Source organism: Aedes aegypti, chromosome 2 (assembly GCF_002204515.2).
Source record: "Aedes aegypti strain LVP_AGWG chromosome 2, AaegL5.0 Primary Assembly, whole genome shotgun sequence".
Classification (NCBI taxonomy): domain Eukaryota; kingdom Metazoa; phylum Arthropoda; class Insecta; order Diptera; family Culicidae; genus Aedes; species Aedes aegypti.
In genome coordinates, this window is record NC_035108.1 from 89,442,725 (window position 1) to 89,461,826 (window position 19,102).

Genomic DNA, 19,102 nt, shown 5'->3' on the forward strand with positions numbered 1-19,102 from the left:
CACATCCATCTGGCTTTGGTCGGTTAACATGCGCTTTGAAACGATCTTCAAGTTTGTTTGAAATTCTTCTATGCTCTGACTGCACTTCCGGATGTTTCAATGCTGGATTATTGGGAATCCTCTTTTTGTCAGCGTAACGAATCAACCATTCCGTGGAGTTCAACCGGGAGTGAAAATATGATGGACCTATAACTCCAACTGGTCCTGAAATACACACTGGGCAGGTGTGGGTATTTTTATTGCCGACGATAGCATTAGCAGCTTTGCCGTCTATCAAAGAATATACCGCTTCTGCAGTTATTTGAAGACGAATATTATCCACAGTGATAATCACGGGGTTAGTTTTTATTCCATTCACCTCTTCATAAAATTTGGTGAACATTTCCAATGTGATCGCCTCGGTCTCTTTAATCCAGCTTAGTGATCTTGGACGGCAGAAGAAATTTGATTGCGGGTTAGGATTGTTGTAAATTTCTTCCTCAGAACTAGTTATTAGTTGTAAACACATAAAATTTTCTGATAGGAAGGAATCGTCACTACCAAGAATACTGCCCTGGTTGTACTGAGAAAATCCAGTTGCTGAATCCAGACCCTCAGCAATCCTCATTAAGCAGTCAATTACGACTGGGGGTTTTAAGGAATTTGCAATGTAATTTAGCCTTGATCTTATAATTGAAAGTTCTATTATTCTTCTCGCATCATTTTCAATTAGGTTACGAATGGGTATACTACACGACAGGTGTCCTTTTTCCCAGTTTGGACTTGAAAATGACGGTATTATTGATTTGCGGTGTTCTATCATTGCATTCCATGGCACGAGGGGCTTCAGACCAAATTCTTGTTTGATGAATTGCCGAATACCTTTGAAACAGTTAAAATTATGTGAACTGACTCAGAATTTAAAAATGGCTGTTAAAGAGATGTATTTGCCGATAAATTTGTATTTTTCCTAATGTTTCATGGGGAAATGAAATGAATATTACAGGGTGGCCATCGAAACCCTATTTTTAGTTTCCAGACTTTTTCCTGGTATTGTAATTATTTTTTCCGGTTTTAATTGTGCGTCAATTAAAATGCTTTTTAAATTTCTAATGTTATGATTTTTTTTCTTCATTTGAAATGAATGATTTCTTGTAGAAATACAATTTCAACTTGCAAATAATTGCATGTCAATCTTGGTTCGATAAGTTGAGAAAAGATTTGAGGAGCTCATAAAGGCAAAGGTGTTTCATACATGAGAATCATGTCATTGTCTATACTTTATGTAATTGATTCAAAATTCTGAGTTTAATATGTTTCAAAGTAGTTTCAGAGGATTTTCTGCCGAACAAAATTTTCTTAAAAATGTTATGTTGAAGATTACTTTGTCGAACTTCAATTTGTACAATGATTTTGTAATAATTCCCATAAATATACATGGTCTCTGTAGAAATAATTGATTACATTTTTTTTATATAAAGTATACTTCAATATGTCTAGATTTTTTTACAAACAAATTCTGTTGATTAGTAAATTTGAAGCTATGATTTTTTTTTACTTCAATTGATTTTTCTAGTAAACAATTCAAATTCCCAACTTTTCCTGTCTTTTTCCGGTGGTTTTAAATTTTCATGTTTTTGTTAAAAATTGTTATCGTTATGTTTTACCACGTTTACATTAAAATGGATGATGATTTTTAATGTCATGCACGCATGGGCGTAGCCAGAGGGGGCAATGGCAATGCTTTTTATTAAGTGTTAAAAATCGATATTACCAATATAAGGGAGGGGGGAGCCCCGGATAAAAAAAACTAGCTACGCCCATGTCGATCGCCTTCTTAAAAGTCCATATAACCATGTAACACGTCAAAATTTGAAAAACAGGAACAAAATAATATGACCCGATTTTGTCAGGTTCCCCATTTTGTCAGCCTAGGATTTTTCAGGCGACGTGCTACTTTTTCTGTCGACCGCAAAAGTTTTTCAAGGAGAGTTTCTCGTGCAAGCTTTTGGCTCTGCTTGTTTTTTGTTGATTCGGATAGGCTTTCGAACATGAGACGCTTTCGTAGCGTAGGCGTAGTTTTGTTGCTTAGAGGCGTCAAAGGAGAGCTGTTCATTCTAATATCATCGTTGTGCATAGTAGCGTTGGATTCGAGATGAGCGTTGTGGAATGCCTGAAATCCTGCATTATTCAACTTCAAAGAAAAAAAAGTTCTTCAATGCTACATTCTTTAGATTAAGAAGTTGTTAAATGTTTTTATAATTTGAAGAATTATATCATATCGAGAATGGTGTTTCAAGCCATTTAGTTTCCTTTCTGAAAAACCGCTCCGAGCATCCATGCTTCGAAAAATGATACTTGAAACTGCGTGTCCAATTTTTAACAGCAGGTCTCAACAATTCGAGGGAGACATTTTTTTGTGTATAAAATTTAGAACATCTTCTTGACATCGCCGACGAATGTAGATTTTTGATATATCACCGTTCTGGATCATGATGACATGCGTTCACTTCTTGAATTTGCGAGAACTTCTGATTATCAGTCGAGCATTCACGCAAAGCTATGGAAATCGTATGCTGTTCCGCTCAAGAAAAGTAAAAATTTCTGCGGAAGAAATGGTTAATAATTTTTCTACAGTGAGCTCCATTTGAATTAACATTTTGACAAAATGGACAAGTTTGCTTTATGCAGTTATTGTGTAACAGTTTTGAATTTTCGTCTTTAGGAAAATTGCTATTACTTTCAAACTCGTGATTGTAAAACTTATTCAAAATTGCATGTTGGAATAACGATATGTTTGATGTTCAGTGAAAATTTCATTCAAAAAGGTTCATAAATAACTGAGATCTAGCTTACCAAAGTTGATCATATTTTTTCAATATTGCTAATTTTACGGATGTTCCGGGTTAATTACGGAATTATAAGATGATCAAAGTGATCAAACATTTAGGTTTTTTTTTTCAATATGGAAAATTTTACAGATGTTCCAGGTTCCAATATGTAACAATACTTAATTTTAAACAAAGAGCATATGAATTATCAGGTTTTTTTTTTCAATATTGAAAAATTTTCGGATGTTGCAGGTCAGTTCCGAAACCATAAAATGACCATAATGGTCAAACATTCAGATTACTAAATACGAAATGTAAGAATACTTCTTTCTAGCAAACAAGAGACAAATGAACTATCAGAACATTTTTTTTTTCAATATTACCAATTTTACGGATGTTCCGGGTTAGTTCCGGAACCATAAAATGGCTGAAATGGTAAAACATTCAGATTACTAAATACGAATTGTAAGAATACTTCTTTCTATCAAACAAGAGACAAAGGAACTATCAAAACATTTTTTTTTAGTATTTCCAATTTTACGGATGTTCCGGGTTAGTTCCGGAACCATAAAATGGTTATAATGGTCAAACATTCAGATTACTAAATACGAATTGTAAGAATACTTCTTTCTAATCAACAAGAGACAAAGGAACTATCAGAACATATTTTTTATTATTTACATTTTTACGGATGTTCCGGGTTTGTTCCGGAACCGTAAAATGGCCATAATGGTCAAACATTCAGATTACTAAATCCGACTTGTAAGAATACTTCCCTCTTATCAACAAGACATAAAGGAACTATCAGAACATTTGTTTTCTTTTCAATATTTCCAATTTTACGGATGTTCCAGGTTAGTTCCGGAACCATAAAATGGCCGTAATGGTCAAACATTCAGATTACTAAATACGAAATGTAAGAGAACTTTCTTTTTTTTTCAAGAGACAAAGGAATCATAAGAACATTTTTTTTTTCAATATTTCCAATTTTACGGATGTTCCGGGTTAGTTCCGGAACCATGAAATGGCCATAATGGTCAATAATTCATATCATTATATCCGCCATGCAAGAATATTGTCGTGTGCTGTTCCGCAGCAAAACGAAACCATGACAGTTTGTATCAGCTCCAATAATTCTACTTGCCGTAAGGAACTCAGGATGGTTCCAGGGCTCTAGGTGGCCAGGGCGAAGTCTCCGGTCAATGGGACCGCCACCAATCGATTCAGCAGCCTTTTTCCGATCTAGAATGGTCAAAATCATTTCCTGAAACCATTACCCAGCTGAGATATTGCATTTAGTCGCGTTTTGGAGCCCGATTTTCTCACTGTGCGCTGGTTGATCGTCGGAAAGTAGGGTTTTAATGCTAGTAGGGGTACTGGGGGTAGTTTGCCCACGTTAAGGAGAACAGCGATTTTAGATGTGAAAAACATTATTTTATGCTCTTTTTTTATTATGGTCGGATAGACAAACATGTTTTCTACCAAATAGTGGAAACAGCTATCCATTCTAACTTTTCTGGGGTTTATAAATTAATTTTAGAAAAATGCTTGCTTAAGTGCATATGTATTGTTTTGCGGGGTAAAACGCCCCGCTTGAGTTCGGCGTTAGCCATGCTGTAAACGAACGCACACAATCATGCATGTATATCTGTTGCATACATCTGGGCGTTTGTTCAGATGTTATTGTTCAGTAATAGTATACATGCTGATGCGAAAAATGTACATTTGTAAGGTTCCAATTTTTGTGTAACTTCAACGTGGCATTACGTTTGGTAGAATTTGAATTCAAACGGCTGTTTTGGTGTTATGATATAGGGGTGGGCGTTTTGCCCCCAAAGTTGATTAAAGTTTAGGTCCTTCAATAAGCTTTTTGAGGGAAAATTTAACATATATTTTGCACGTAATACAAACTATGACAGTGCACAAGTTGGCTCTTGGCAATAGTTTCAGTAATTTGGTTATTTATCGACCTAAAAAATGACATTGAAAATCGCACAAAATTGCAACGAAAACAGCGAAAAACGTTTTTATACGATTTTATCGATTTGGTTGAGAAAAACACATAAAAACATATTAGGAAAAGCATTTTCATCCATTTTCTATGATCTAGGGTGAAAAAAAGCATTGTAAAACTCATCGTTCGCCCAAATCGATGGTGGCGCGTTTTGCCCCCTATGGGCATATTACCCCCAGTTCCCCTAATGGACCCCTTAGTAGCAGGAATTCATTCTCGACGCTTTCCCGCAATGATATCTCAGACGGACATACGTTTTGTGGATTCTAACAACAAGTTCAATGTCTTTACTTCATAGCACACCTATTAAACATACAAAATCATTCGATTTTTCCAGCAAAATATACATTTGGAAAACTGTTGTCCGAATGCCTATTATGGACCCTCCCGGGGTATTTTAGTTTCGTTATACGCGAGAAATATGTTTTTTCTAACAAATGGCCAAAGAGCGTGAAACAAGTGTTGCCTAGTGCGATTTCGGCAATCAAAACCCGAAATGTGCGCTGCTAGTTGGGTAAATTCTGAATTGTCGGCATCGTTGGCACAAACCAAACAACACCAGTAAATCACTCTTCGATGGTCGGCCTTTAGACGGCAGGGCGCCGGATGGTCAACTGTCGTGTGTTCAAGGAGCAGTTGATATGTTCGCCGTAACCCGAGCAGAACAAAATGGCAGCAGTATGCCAAACTGAGGTATTTCATACCAGATAAGTTTGATTTCTTACCACCCGAATAAGGTAAGAAAGAGCCCTGCAATGATGATAATTGGATCAGGTTGCAATACATAAATAATACATGATAGATTTTCATATTGAAGTTAAATTTTCCAGTAATAGTTCAATACTCCAAGTATTCCCCAGTAGTTTTGAGTTTGAGGTATCTGAAATCTACTGAGGAATGCTTGGAGTATTGAAGTATTTTTAATTGTTTTGAACAATATTTTCAATACTATAATAATACAAAATTGAGGTGTGGACAATACCTGGAATATTATATGGTATGCACAGATAAGTGCGAGTTATTCGTTCCTGCTCGGGAAGCCAGTAGGTATGGGTGAAAGAGAAAGTTGTGCCACACACCACGCAGAAGAATGGAAGATGCCAGGATGAGAGGAACCGCCTTCGCTCACTCCGAATGACAACCAGAAGCTAGAACTAATTAAAGAGGTTGGCCGCAAATGAGATTTGAGCTCCTCTCTACGACAGCCATCATGAATAAGGCCGACGACGTCGATGGGCAAATGTTGAGACGCCGGTTAATCTGACCGAAACGAGGTCAAATCCGGACAGTAACTGTAGCTATCAACCCGTTGTTGGCGTTGTGGCGACGGATGATGCCTGAATGGAATGGGGCTCATCGAGAACCGGCGTAAATGATATCAGCCTTTAGTCGCAGTGAAGCGTAGTAGTTAGTGAACTGAATGTTATGTTCTGATGGCAAGTAGTATTTGAGTTTTGTATCATTCATTGAAAATTTGATGAGTTCAAAACATGACCTCTGATTGCGTGTAAAAGTATAAAACTGATTTTATTTTATATTTACAAAACAAGATTGTACCAATTTTAAAACCGGACAAAAATCTTACAGAAGATTCCAGCTATCGTCCAATTAGTTTGCTTTCCTCCATCAGTTAACCTGTTTGAAAGTTAATTTTGAAAAGAATGATGGTCCACACCAACGAAACATCATTTTTGTCAATGAACAGTTTGAATTCCGACATGAACATCGACCACTCATCAACTTTTACGTGTAACAAATTTGATCCGTTCCAACAAGTCTGAAGGCTGTTCTACTGGGCTTGCTCTTCTAGACATAGGAAAAGCATTTGACAGTGTTTGGCATGGAGGCTTGATTGTAAAATTAAGGTCTGCACCTCTGTAATCACTATTGCGTTTCTCAATTCCTCTCGTATTTCTGAACCTTTTCATAACCTATACATAAAATAGTCCGCTGCATTGCCGCAAGCAAAAAGTAAATATTCCAAGTATCCATAAGAAAAGCCCTTGATTGTAAAGAGCTTAAGTAGCTTAGCTGAATGCATCCGTTTAGAATCACAAGAGCGAATGGAGACCCTCGTTGCCTCGTTTTTTTCTTTTCCATGCGACAACGATGCATACTTCAGAAGTGATGCAAGCCGTTTTGCATTTTTACACTCTACGACGCTCTTCAACCTTTGAACGTGATGGAGAATTTAACGCGGTTGACGCTCTACACTTAGTTTTTTTTTTTTATTCCCTACTCTCTCTCTATCTACAGCTGCCATTATGGGTCAAACACAAAAGGTGAATCGCTCCACTGAAGCATCCAATGGCTTAATCTTGCTGAATGGTGCAAAGAAGCAAAAATACATCTTTTCAAGCACAAAGGAAGCCATAGCATGTCGGAAAAAATGAGTGGATTAGCATCGTTCGCACCACCACCACCGAGTCATCTTTCTGGACTCGGAAGGAAAAACGACTAAGCACAATTTGAACGCGAGTCCCATTTCTGCCACATTGGCATATCTTGCAGCAGGCCTGTCCAAACTTTTTAAGGCGCGGGCCATATCTCAGAAACATTATTTTTAGGGGGACCAGTGAATCAAATTGTCAATGAAGCAGGCGTAATTTGTTGTTGCAACCATTTCACAATCGTTTGCCCCAACAATTGCGGATTGGAATACAATCTCAAGGTACATTGTCATGAAAAACAAAAGGGGCAATATTATTGTAACCTTTTTAATTCGCGATTGGTCAGCTATTTAAATACAACTTTAAATTTGATTTATTGCTGTTTTTTGATAATAGAGCCATGTTTACCAACACGAAGAAAGTTCTGAAAAATTGTCATTGTCATATTGTGATAAACTATTGTTGTGAAATAAGATTATTGCAATAAGATTTGTAGAGGATAATGTGTTTGTTTGACAATTGATTCCTTGCGGGTGGCCAGTTTGTTATTTTAATAACAATACACTTTAGAAAACAATGTAACAATATCATATTTCCAACAGGTTTACCATAGAACAAAATGCATTTTTCCAATACACTTCCCATCTATCTTTTTTTTCTCTATCTCTAAACCATTAAACTGAATGTATCTTTTGAACCATTAAAATAAATGTAAATATCATTCTTTCAATAGAAACATAAATCGTTATATATCTTCACGTGAGATTGTTGTCACATTACCGATACTAAATTCAGAATAGAACCAAAATAATTTATGGAACTTTTAATAGATGATTTTTTATGTATTTTTCGCTCAAAACAATAATGTTCAGCATTTTTCCATTGTGTTCCCATAAATTTTTATTTTAGTTTATTTTACGTTATGCAAAAAATAAGCAAAATTTTTTTTTAGAACGGTTGTAGATGTTCACAGTTGCGGCATATCAAACGACTTATACCGTGTGGGATCGAAATACGTATACCTAAGAAATTAATTGAAATCCGTCCACTTCATACGAAACGCCTTTTATTTGTATGAAGTGTACGGATTTTGAGCCTGGACGAATTTCGGTCCACCACTATAGTTGAATATGTAATGTAAACTGCTTCATAGCTTTCAAAAATGCTTGTAATTTTGAACGAAACTGAATCATTTCATACTCTCTCATCCAATATTAACCCGTATAGGCCTGAGTGAAAGCAAAACTACTGAAACCCTCACCGCTCATTGAATTCTTAACGGAATCAAATGATTTTTTGTCAGTTCACTGGCCCACATATCTAGATTCTAGAAGTGGCCAGAGAAACTCGGAAATATTTCTGTGGCCGGAGTTATTCCGGTGGATTACTGGGTCAAGTCGGGTAAAAAAGGGCTATTTTTTGGGACATGCCAAGTTAACTTCATTTATTTGCAATGACAATCATTTTAATTTGCATAAATCATTAAGATCTGATATTCAACATTATAAATGAAGAGTTTCACACCGTTCAAAATATACCGGATGTGGCCATTCGGACGTGATGCCCAGAAGAACCGGCTGTAGATTTGTTGAATACTAAACCGTTTCAATTCTCGAAAAGTAGTGGCCACATTATAGCCGATTCCGGAAATTATCTGTGACTTGAAATTTGCCTACCTTGAGGAGCACAAACGCACAGTACCCTTCTCACCCGACCTGAATATTTTCGCGTTCCTCTGTCCACTTATAGAAACTAGATATGTGTACCAGTATACTGACAAAATCATTTGAATCCATTAATAATTCGCTGAGCGGTGAGGGTTTTAGAATTTTTGCTTTCACTCAGGCCTATACGGGTTAATCAGTATTGCATGCTTTCTTGCATCTTCGAAGTAAAATTGCAAACAAGAATGCTCTGTTTACACGATTATACGCTGAATGTTCTGTCAAAAAATTCACATAAACGGATCGACGGCTTGGCCATTCCATGTGCGTTATATATGATTGTTTTCAACGTAAAATCATGTTAACTGATCAGTTTTGCTTGCAACATTCTTTAAGAGAAGATAATCAGATTTTGAATACTTATAATCTTATAACCAATATTTTTTATTACAGCTGTGTTTCTAAGAATAATCATTAAATAATACATTACAAATTGCTTTACATGATTGAAGCTCAATTGAAGTGACGTATAAATCCAAGATTTTTTTTTGTGTAACACAAGATACATCAATGCAATTCATAGTAAATGTGGTAATCTACAAAATGTTACACGCAACTTTTATTATTTTAACATAAAAAGTTCTACACATTTCAACCGAACGAGGCAGTTACAAAACGTTGAATTCAAACTCTCAAAGTATGACTTCATTTATTGCACAGATTTATTTGCAAACAATTATTTTATATTCTAACACTTTCCACTACTTATTATATTTTATTCAACTTCACACCAAAAATATCATAGATTTACACGTCACTTTTTTTGGCTTCAATCATGTAAAGCTATTTTTTTATTCAACAATAAATCCTACAAACACAGTTATTATATCGAACATTGCTAACAAAATTCTGCATATTGGACGCAAAATATCTTCTCTCAAAAAAATGATCTAGTTTGCACGATTTTACGCTGAAAATTGAAACATTAATAATGCACATGAAATGACTGAGCTGTCGATCCATTCATGTGTATTTTTTTTAACAATATATTCAATCGTGTAAACATAGCATTCGCGTTTGAAATTTTACTTTCAAGAAGCAAGAAAGCATGCATTATCGTTATCGTTATTAATCGTTCTGTTATAGCTCCTTTAACATGACAATCTTAAAAGTGCTAAGTGAATTTCAGATTTTTTTGCTGTGTTCTTACTACTGAAATTACTTCATGAAATTCAGAGGAATTTCGAAGAAGAACATACTTTGAAAGCGCCATTCCTTAGGCGGCATCCATTAATTACGTAACGCTTAAATCCGAGTTGATTGCTAACTGTCAAACATGGATTTCACCAAATTTTAGCGTTGGCTCCGAGTTCGTAATGAAATTTCCTATCAATATTCAATATGGTGATTTTATAATTATATTTATTTTTCAGAACGAACTTATAGGGTGGCACTTATCCAGAAGAGCTCATCTAACTGATGAGAAGTAGGGATCTAAATATTATACGATCCTTTTTTTTAGATCGCTAATCTGAAGGTGATGGAATCAGTTTTGGCTCATGCCCTATTCTAAATTCATAATGTAAATATAATAAAATATATTAAAAGATAAATAAAGAGCGTCAACTCAAAGCAACTTCCAAAGACGGAGAAATTGGTAAAACAATTTAGGGGATCTTTGGAGATATCATCGTCGTCGTGCCTCCAAACGGTTACAGTGATCCACACATGACATACGTCTTATTGCATTGCAATGCCTCCATCGTAATGTTTTCCCAACTCTTTGCATCCTTCTTCTTTTTTCTGCCGTTACGTCACAACTGGGACAAAGCCTGCTCCTCAGCATAGTGTTCTTATCAGCACTTCCACAATTACTAACTGAGAGCTTTCTATGCCAATTGACCATTTTTGCATGTGTATATCGTGTGGCAGGTACGAAGATACTCTATGCCCTGGGATGTCGAGATAATGTCCAACCCGAAAAGATCCTCAACTGATGGGATTCGAACCCACGACCCTCAGCTTGATCTTGCTGAATAGCTGCGCGTTTACCGCTACGGCTATCTGGGTCCCAACTCTTTGCATCCCTCTCCCTTCAATCACAATCTCGTATTTAACCGTTGACGCTACGAGTCGCAGTTCCCGTTTGTCTTGTAATTCATGTGGGCCGTTTTCTAAACCTTTCTATTGAAGTCTTACATATACTTGACTTGGCTTTCTCGTTAGTTTTCCTCTGCGATATTGTAAGTAAAATTCATCCCCGAAAACTAACGCCCCATTAAAAAAAAAACATTACGGGAAGTAATGCCAATTTGACAGGCGAAAATTAATTATATCAATGCTTGTTGAGAACGTTTTTCCATAATTTCAGTTCAATGATTTTTATGGCATGTATTGTTATAGCACATTTGGCACGCTTGGCACACCTTGGCGCTCCGAAGGCACAGCTGCCAAATGAAGTGCATAGAGTGACCTCCCCCTTGACAGCAGCCTTGTTGTTCTTGAGCTGTTGAATGGTATCCTTAACTCCCCCCATCGTGGGAGCTGGTTGGTTTCCACTGTCCGCTGTGCTGACGTAGCCATCGCCTTCACTGTCCTGACCTTCTGTGCCTGTGTTCTCTGCGCCATTCAGGTGTTCGTCGTAGTGCTGCTTCCACATATCGTGATCGCGTCCGTCCGTCAAGATGCTCCTATCCTTATCCCAGGACATTTCAGTTCGCGGCACGAAGCCTTCGCGGGATGTGTTGTTTGTCGCAGTCGCCGTAAAAAATCGCTTTGAATTAGAAGAGCCTTTAATACGCACGATTTTTGAAACAGAGAATTATTTCTGAATTCTGCAATCCTAAAGGTAATCATTAAAATATCAGGTAAATCGAAATACAATGAATGTGTGATACGATAGATTATATGGATGTGTCAGCAGACCCGTTTCTTTCGCGAGAAAAAAACGCTGCCTGGAGGCGACGGAGTGCGAGGAGATAAAACAGCTGTGCCAGTCTCAAGAGACACGTAAGTTCTATCAGAAGCTCAACGCATCCCGCAACGGCTTCGTGCTGCGAGCCAAGATGTGCAGGGATGGGAGCATCTTGACGGTCGAGCATCAGGTGATCAAAAAGTGGAGGCAGCACTTCGACGCACACCTGAATGACGCTGAGAGCACAGGCAACGAAGGTCAGGACAACCGAGGAAATGTCTTCGTCAGTACTGCGGGCGATGGAAACCAACCAGTCCCCACTTTGAGGGAGGTTGAAGATGTGATTCACCAGCTCAAGAACAATAAAGCTGTTGGTAAAGATGGTATCGGAGTTGAACTCATAAAGATGGGCCCGGAGAGGCTGGCCATTTGTCTGCACCGGCTAATAGGCATAGTCTGGGAAACAGTACAGCTTCCGGAGGAGTGGAAGGAAGGGGTAATAAACCCATCTACAAAAAGGCGACAAGTTAGATTGCGAGAACTTTCGAGCGATCACCAAAGCGGCCTACAAAGTATTATCCCAGATTATCTACCGTCGTCTGTCACTTGTTGTAAAGAGTTCGTGGGAAGTTATCAAGTCGACTTTGTTGACAGCCGATCGACAACGGACAAAGATCTGGTCAATCCTTCACAAATGTCGTGGATACCAGGTCCCAACGCATCACCTTTTCATCGATTTCAAGGCGGCATACGACAGTATCGACCGCATAGAGCTATGGAAAATCATGGACGAGAACAGCTTTCCCGGGAAGCTCACGAGACTGATAAGAGCGACGATGGAAGGTGTACAAAATTTTGTGATGGTTTCAGGTGACCACTCCAGTTTGTTCGATTCCCGCCGAGGACTCCGACAAGGTGATGGACTCTTGTACCTGTTGTTCAATATTGAGCTAGAAGGTGTTATGCGGAGAGCCGGGCTCAATAGCCGGGGTACGATTTTTACGAGATCCAGTCAATTTATTTGCTTTTTGGATGATAAGGACATTGTCGGCCGAACATTTGAAAAGGTAGCAGACCTGTACACCCACCTGAAACGTGAGGCAGCGTAAGTTCGACTAGCGGTGAATGCGACCAAGACGAAGTACATGCTAGCTGGTGGGGCCGAGAGCGACAGGGCACGCCTAAATAGCAGTGTTATGATAGACGGGGATACGTTCGAGGTGGTCGACGTTCATCTACCTTGGATCCTTGCTAATGGCTGACAATAACGTTAGCCATGAAATACGGAGGCGCATCATCAGTGTCGGGCCTACTATGGCCTCAACTAGAAGCTGCGGTCAAAAAAGATTCACACCCACATCAAATGTATCATGTACAAAACGCTCATAAGGCCGGCAGTCCTCTGCGGGCATGAAACGTGGACGATTCTCGAAGAGGACCTGCAAGCACTTGGAGTCTTCGAACGTCGGGTGCTTAGGACGATCTTCGGTGGTGTGCAGGAGAACGGTGTGTGGCGGCGAAGGATGAACCACGAGCTCGCCCAACTCTACGGCGAACCCAGTATCCAGAAGGCGGTCAAAGCTGGAAGGATACGATGGGCAGGGCTTGCAAGAAAGCCGGACGGCAAGCTGGGTGGGTAGATCCAGTGCGCATCGATTTGGCGAGCATGGGGCAGAACCGAGGATAGAGAGATGCCACTACAAACCGAGTATTGTGGCGTGAAATTGTTGATTCAGTGTTATCTGTTTAGATGTTAACTAAACAAATGAATAAAATGAGATTGGCCAGCTGTGTGCACTGACTGATTGCCAGAATCTGGAAAACGAAACAGCTGTCGGAGGAGTGGAAGCCCATCTCCAAAATGGGCGACAAACTGGAATGTGGAAACTATCGTGCGATCAGTTTCCTGAAAGCCGACCACAAAGTGCTATCCCAAGCTATCTTTCGTCGCCTATCACCAACAGCGAATGAGTTTGTGGGTAGTTATAAAGTTGATTTCATCAACGGCCGCTCGACGACGGACCAAATCTTCACTCTACGGCAAATCCTTCGAAAATGCCGTTAATATCAAGTCCCAACGAATCACCTTTTCATCGATTTCAACATTTTCAACAAGAAACCAAAAAGTTACAGCGATTTGATTTTTTTGTTTTTGTGGTAAAAAATGAAACTGCCAGTAGAGGGGTTATAGCGGTATATGATATAGCATCGACCGCAAAGAGCTATGGAAAATCATGGACGAGTACAGTTTTACCGGGAAGCTCATAAGAATAATAAGAGTAACGATAGACGATGTGCTGACTAGCGTGAAGATTTCGGGCAAACATTCCAGTTCAGTCGAATCCCACCGGGGACTTCCACAGGGTGATGGACTTTTGTGCCTGCTGTTCAACATCGCGCTAGAAGCTGTCATGCGGAGAGCCGGGTTCAGCCGAGTTCTTAAAAGATCCAACCAATTTGTTTGTCGGCAGATCCAGTGAATCAAATTGTCATTAAAACCGACGAAAAACAAACAACAAAGCAAGCTCGCTCACAACCGTTTGTCCCAAGTTTTGCGGATAGGGATACAATCAAAAGCAAAATTGTCATGAGAATCACAGGGCGCAACATTGTTGCAACCTTTTCAACTCGCGATTAATCAGTTATTTTAAACACAAAACCAAATTTGTTTGATGGATGCTGTTCGATAGTATGACAAAGGTTATCAACACGGAGAAAGTTCTCTAAAATTGCAATGCAAAGCCCAAAAAATCGCTGCGCACGTGGTGATTGATCTTTGTCATATTCTGTTCAAGTGGTGATAAACTGATGTTGTGAAATAAAATGTTGCGACAAGAATAGGAGATGACCAAGGAGATGACAATGTCATTGTTGCTGCCTGTTCGGTGACAATTGATTCACTGGGCAGAACATTTGCAACGGTGGCGAGTTGCGTTTGATCCGTTAAACCTTTTGCATGCTCCTTTGAGGAATATGAGGCAAAAGTAAGGAAGCGTCCGGAATAAGAATCATGAAAATTCCACACATTTCCTTTATTTTAAATTATTCATTTTGCGGGATCAAAATCTTCACTCACCATTCGAAAGTTAAGTGTATTGAAGGATTGATAACGTGAAGGAATCATACGGAATGATTTATTTTACATGCTTTTTGATGAGTTATACTTCACTGAGGCCTTAAGTGTCCGTAATATGAATCAAAACGGAACTCTTAGAACCAGTGTTGTTCAAACTCATTTCCCCGAAAATAACATTTTCCGAACTACGATGCCAAGAACTACTACAACCATGCTCTATCCTCCTAAGATAGAAAAGCAGATGGTTAAGCTTGAGTACTGCACACAAAATCGATCAATTTTGATCCCAGAGAGCCACAATTCAAGTTCCGGTGAAATGAAATGAGTGAGTGAGTGAGTGCGAATCATTTCACCGAAACTTGAATTGCGGCCCACCGAGATCGAAACTGTCGGATCCCATGTGCAACACTCAAGCCCAACCACCTTCCTCGCCATCTCAGGAATACAACGCACAGTTATAACAGTTCATGGTTCACAATTCGAATTTCGGGGAAATGAGTCTGGTCAACACTGCTTAGAACACTAAGCTGAGAAACGGACAAACGCCAAGGAAGCTCTTAAAAGTTCAAGATAAGGTGTGATTTATAGTCTAGTAATATTTTGCGATATTCAAGAGCATCAGAAGAAATTTTCAAAAAGTGTCGCGGAGCATCTGCCATGGCTTTGCGGAGCACCAAGTGCTCCGGGGAGTACGATCTGAACACCGCTGCCCTAACAAGTTCGTCGAGAAACAATTGTGAAGTTATTGGGTGGAAAATCTAATCCTTTCAAAGTTGGTAATCCAGCTCAATTAAAATTCTCACGAAGACGCCGAACATAAATTCTGAAGTAATTGGATCGAACATGTAATCTTTAGGTTGATACCGTTTTGATTCATATACCGGCAGCTTCGAATTCCGGACACTCTACTTTGTATGGGAAACGTTTCACCCGAAATGTTTCAACTTTTGCCGCTCAAAAGTTCTCACTTTCGAGGCTCGTTTTGATAGGCATTTTCCATTGATTCCTATGTAAATTTATAGTGCCCAACTGCGTTAGACGTCTCTATAGTGGTTTGATGATTTTAATTGATCATTTGACTTTTCTATTTATGATTTTCATAAGCCGTCCGGAATTAGAAACAAACTGTGCGGAATATAAGGCGAAAGTCAGGCAGCATCCGGAATAAGAATCATGAAAAGTCCTCAAGTTCCCATTTATTTCAAATTATTCATGTTGCGAAATCCAAATCTTCACTCACCATTTGTAAACAATGTATTTTGAAGGCTCGATAACGTGGAAGAATCATTATGCTTTCTGTTGAGTTATACTGCACTGAGGCCTTAAGTGTCCGTAATATGAATCAAAACGGTATTCCAATTCAATCAACTCTCCCAAGGCTCTGTTCTGTGAACCTTAAATGACTGGCTACTCATTATAGAAACTGTTTTTTAAGGAGTCGACCAATGTCGTAGGAAATAGGACTTAGGAATGATTAATCAACGAAGAAATATATGGTGCATTTGTTGGAATATTTAGTGTCATATCATTTTTAGCAAAATAACTACACACTATTAAGGGCGAGCTTTTGACAAATTTTGAGTTGTTTTGGTTGCTATTTCTAACAATCTCTGGTTTACCTTCCGGTACAGTTTCTTTAAAGTTTTTAGGAAAGTACGTTTAAGCTGAAGATTACTGGAAAAAGTTCACTAGCGATTCATTCATTAGGTCTGTCAGATGTTTTTTTCTTTGTTTTTTCGACACTGCTTTCATTATTATTTAGCAATGTTGTAATAATTTTAGATATTTAACCTAGTTAACGTCAAAATTCATTAGAATATCTTGGCCCAAAAAATCAAACTAAATTTGTCAAAACATTATTTCTTTTCGTTGAGAATTTCTACTGATGACTCATATATAATGGGTACTTCTACCCAACTAGCCATGAAAAATATATTTTGCGCAACATTTGTAAAATGACAGTGAGTGAAATATGGGTACTTAACGGCAATGATGCTTTATTTCTAAAAAAAAAGTGACGCGCTACCAGCTCTGTATAAGACGGATTTCACGCCAACTCGACACGCGATTGGCAGCACCCCTTCAGAATTCAATGAAACTTTCTGGGTGTGAAGACTATGTGAAACTAAGATACTTTACATACTTTGTTTTTTCAAAATCGATCTAGACTAACATTTGGAAAGGGTCAAAGTTTTTTTTACTTTTTTATAAACGTATAACTCGAAAACGGTAAGGCCTACAAAAAAGTGGGGGACTGTCGTGAAATTTCCTGACGTTTTAGAGAAAAATATTGAAAAAATAAAAAAACATTTTCTACACCGAAAAAACAATGATTCAAAACTTTAAAGTCGATTTAAAAAAACAGCCAATTCAGATTTTGATCATCCTTATGCGAAAAGTTTCGTAATTAAATTTACTAAAAGTCGTCCGTACATTGCAAATTGCGCATATTTTAGGGAAAAAGTTTTTCTAACAACGAATTTTTTAAGTCCAAAACATTTTTTTTTTCTTATTTATTTTTATTTGGCTTTAAATAGTCTAGTATGCTCATATTTTGAAGTGATAAATGAGTTTTAATCACAAAATAGATTATATTTGTTTTATTGGGAGCAGTTAAAAGAAATAAAACGGAATCATACAGAGTTTTTTTTTAATTAAATATAATTGATCTTGCACCAAACCGCTTATGAGAAAATCAATTCCGTCTAACAATCCGATGGGTTTTAAATGGTTGGAAAGATATCACAATAATATTTTATTTCTTATTTGGTCAAAGCCAATCTTAACAGGTGTCTGGAAAGGGTCAATATTATGCTTATAAAAAAAAAGTCGTGGTTTTTTTTATCATACATCATTATTTTTATTTTTACATACAAAGATATCGACCGTGATAATTTTATTGTGAATTTGTTTATCGGCATATCGGTCCATTTTGCTCGAAGTAAGAGAGCATGGAGAAGAAAGCAATGAATACTAGATGGATAGGTACCGTAAGGGAACGGCGAGAGAAATTGGATTAGATGTTGAAGAGGGCATACCATATTAAACAGTATTACTTCCCGAGCAGAAGAAAATAACTACTGAATACCAAATTGAGGTATTCCATACCCAATACTTACAACCTGAATGAGGTATGAATGAGCCCTGCATAAGAGGTAAAATACCTCAAATAATACCTTCTGCATGTTCTACAAATACCAAGCTGATAATTAGATGAGGTATTGTAATACCTAAATAATACTTGATGGATTTTCATATAAAAGTGAAATTTTTCAATAATAGTTCAATACCTCCAGCAGTCCTCAATAGCTAACGAATACCAAAATGAAGTATTTTTAACCTTTTTTCAAATACCATTATAATACTAAAATAAGGTATTAATAACTGAACAATACCTAATTGTGGTATGATACCAAAATATGGTATGCATAAGTTATTGCCGAGTTATTCTTTCCTCCTCGGGTTGAAACGTCATTTCCTTGTGGCTAACGTCCCCTATGGGAACGGCTTGGGTGTGTTTTGAGAATGACACTACCAAGACAGCCTGACAGCTAGGCTGTGGAAGTGACGTTTCAAGTAATACTGTTTAATATGGTATGCCCTCTTCAACATCTAATCCAATTTCTCTCGCCGTTCCCTTACGGTACCTATCCATCTAGTATTCATTGCTTTCTTCTCCATGCTCTCTTACTTCGAGCAAAATGGACCGATATGCCGATAAACAAATTCACAATATTATTTTTATTATTGCTATATATCCTAAAACGTAGTATCTGCACATGAATATTTACATTACTTTTGGGCTTTACTGAATAAATTGAATATTTTTGGTTCATCCTCTGAATTGGTATACCGTTTGGCTGCAATTTGTGTATCACTAGTAGGCATAAAACAATGATATTTTTGGGTACCAGTGACAGTTTTAACCTTATCAAACAATTCCATCAATTCCTCTGACATTTTAACATACTGTTCATTAGATATATAGCAGAAATTTAATTTGGTGATACATGTATCAGTTTGTTTCACTGCCCAGTCGAATAGTTCTCGCGGAGTTGCGATTGTGTTTCCATAGTCTTTTGCAAGACTTGCTCTTTTTGCCATTCGCTTGAGAGTGCCACCAATAGCGTCACAGGGGTCTTTGCCGTCGTTTTTTTCTAGGCGGACTTCTGTGGAGCCTGATCACTAAGCGACATGACTCACAAATATGCATAGTTTCATCAAGCTGATGACT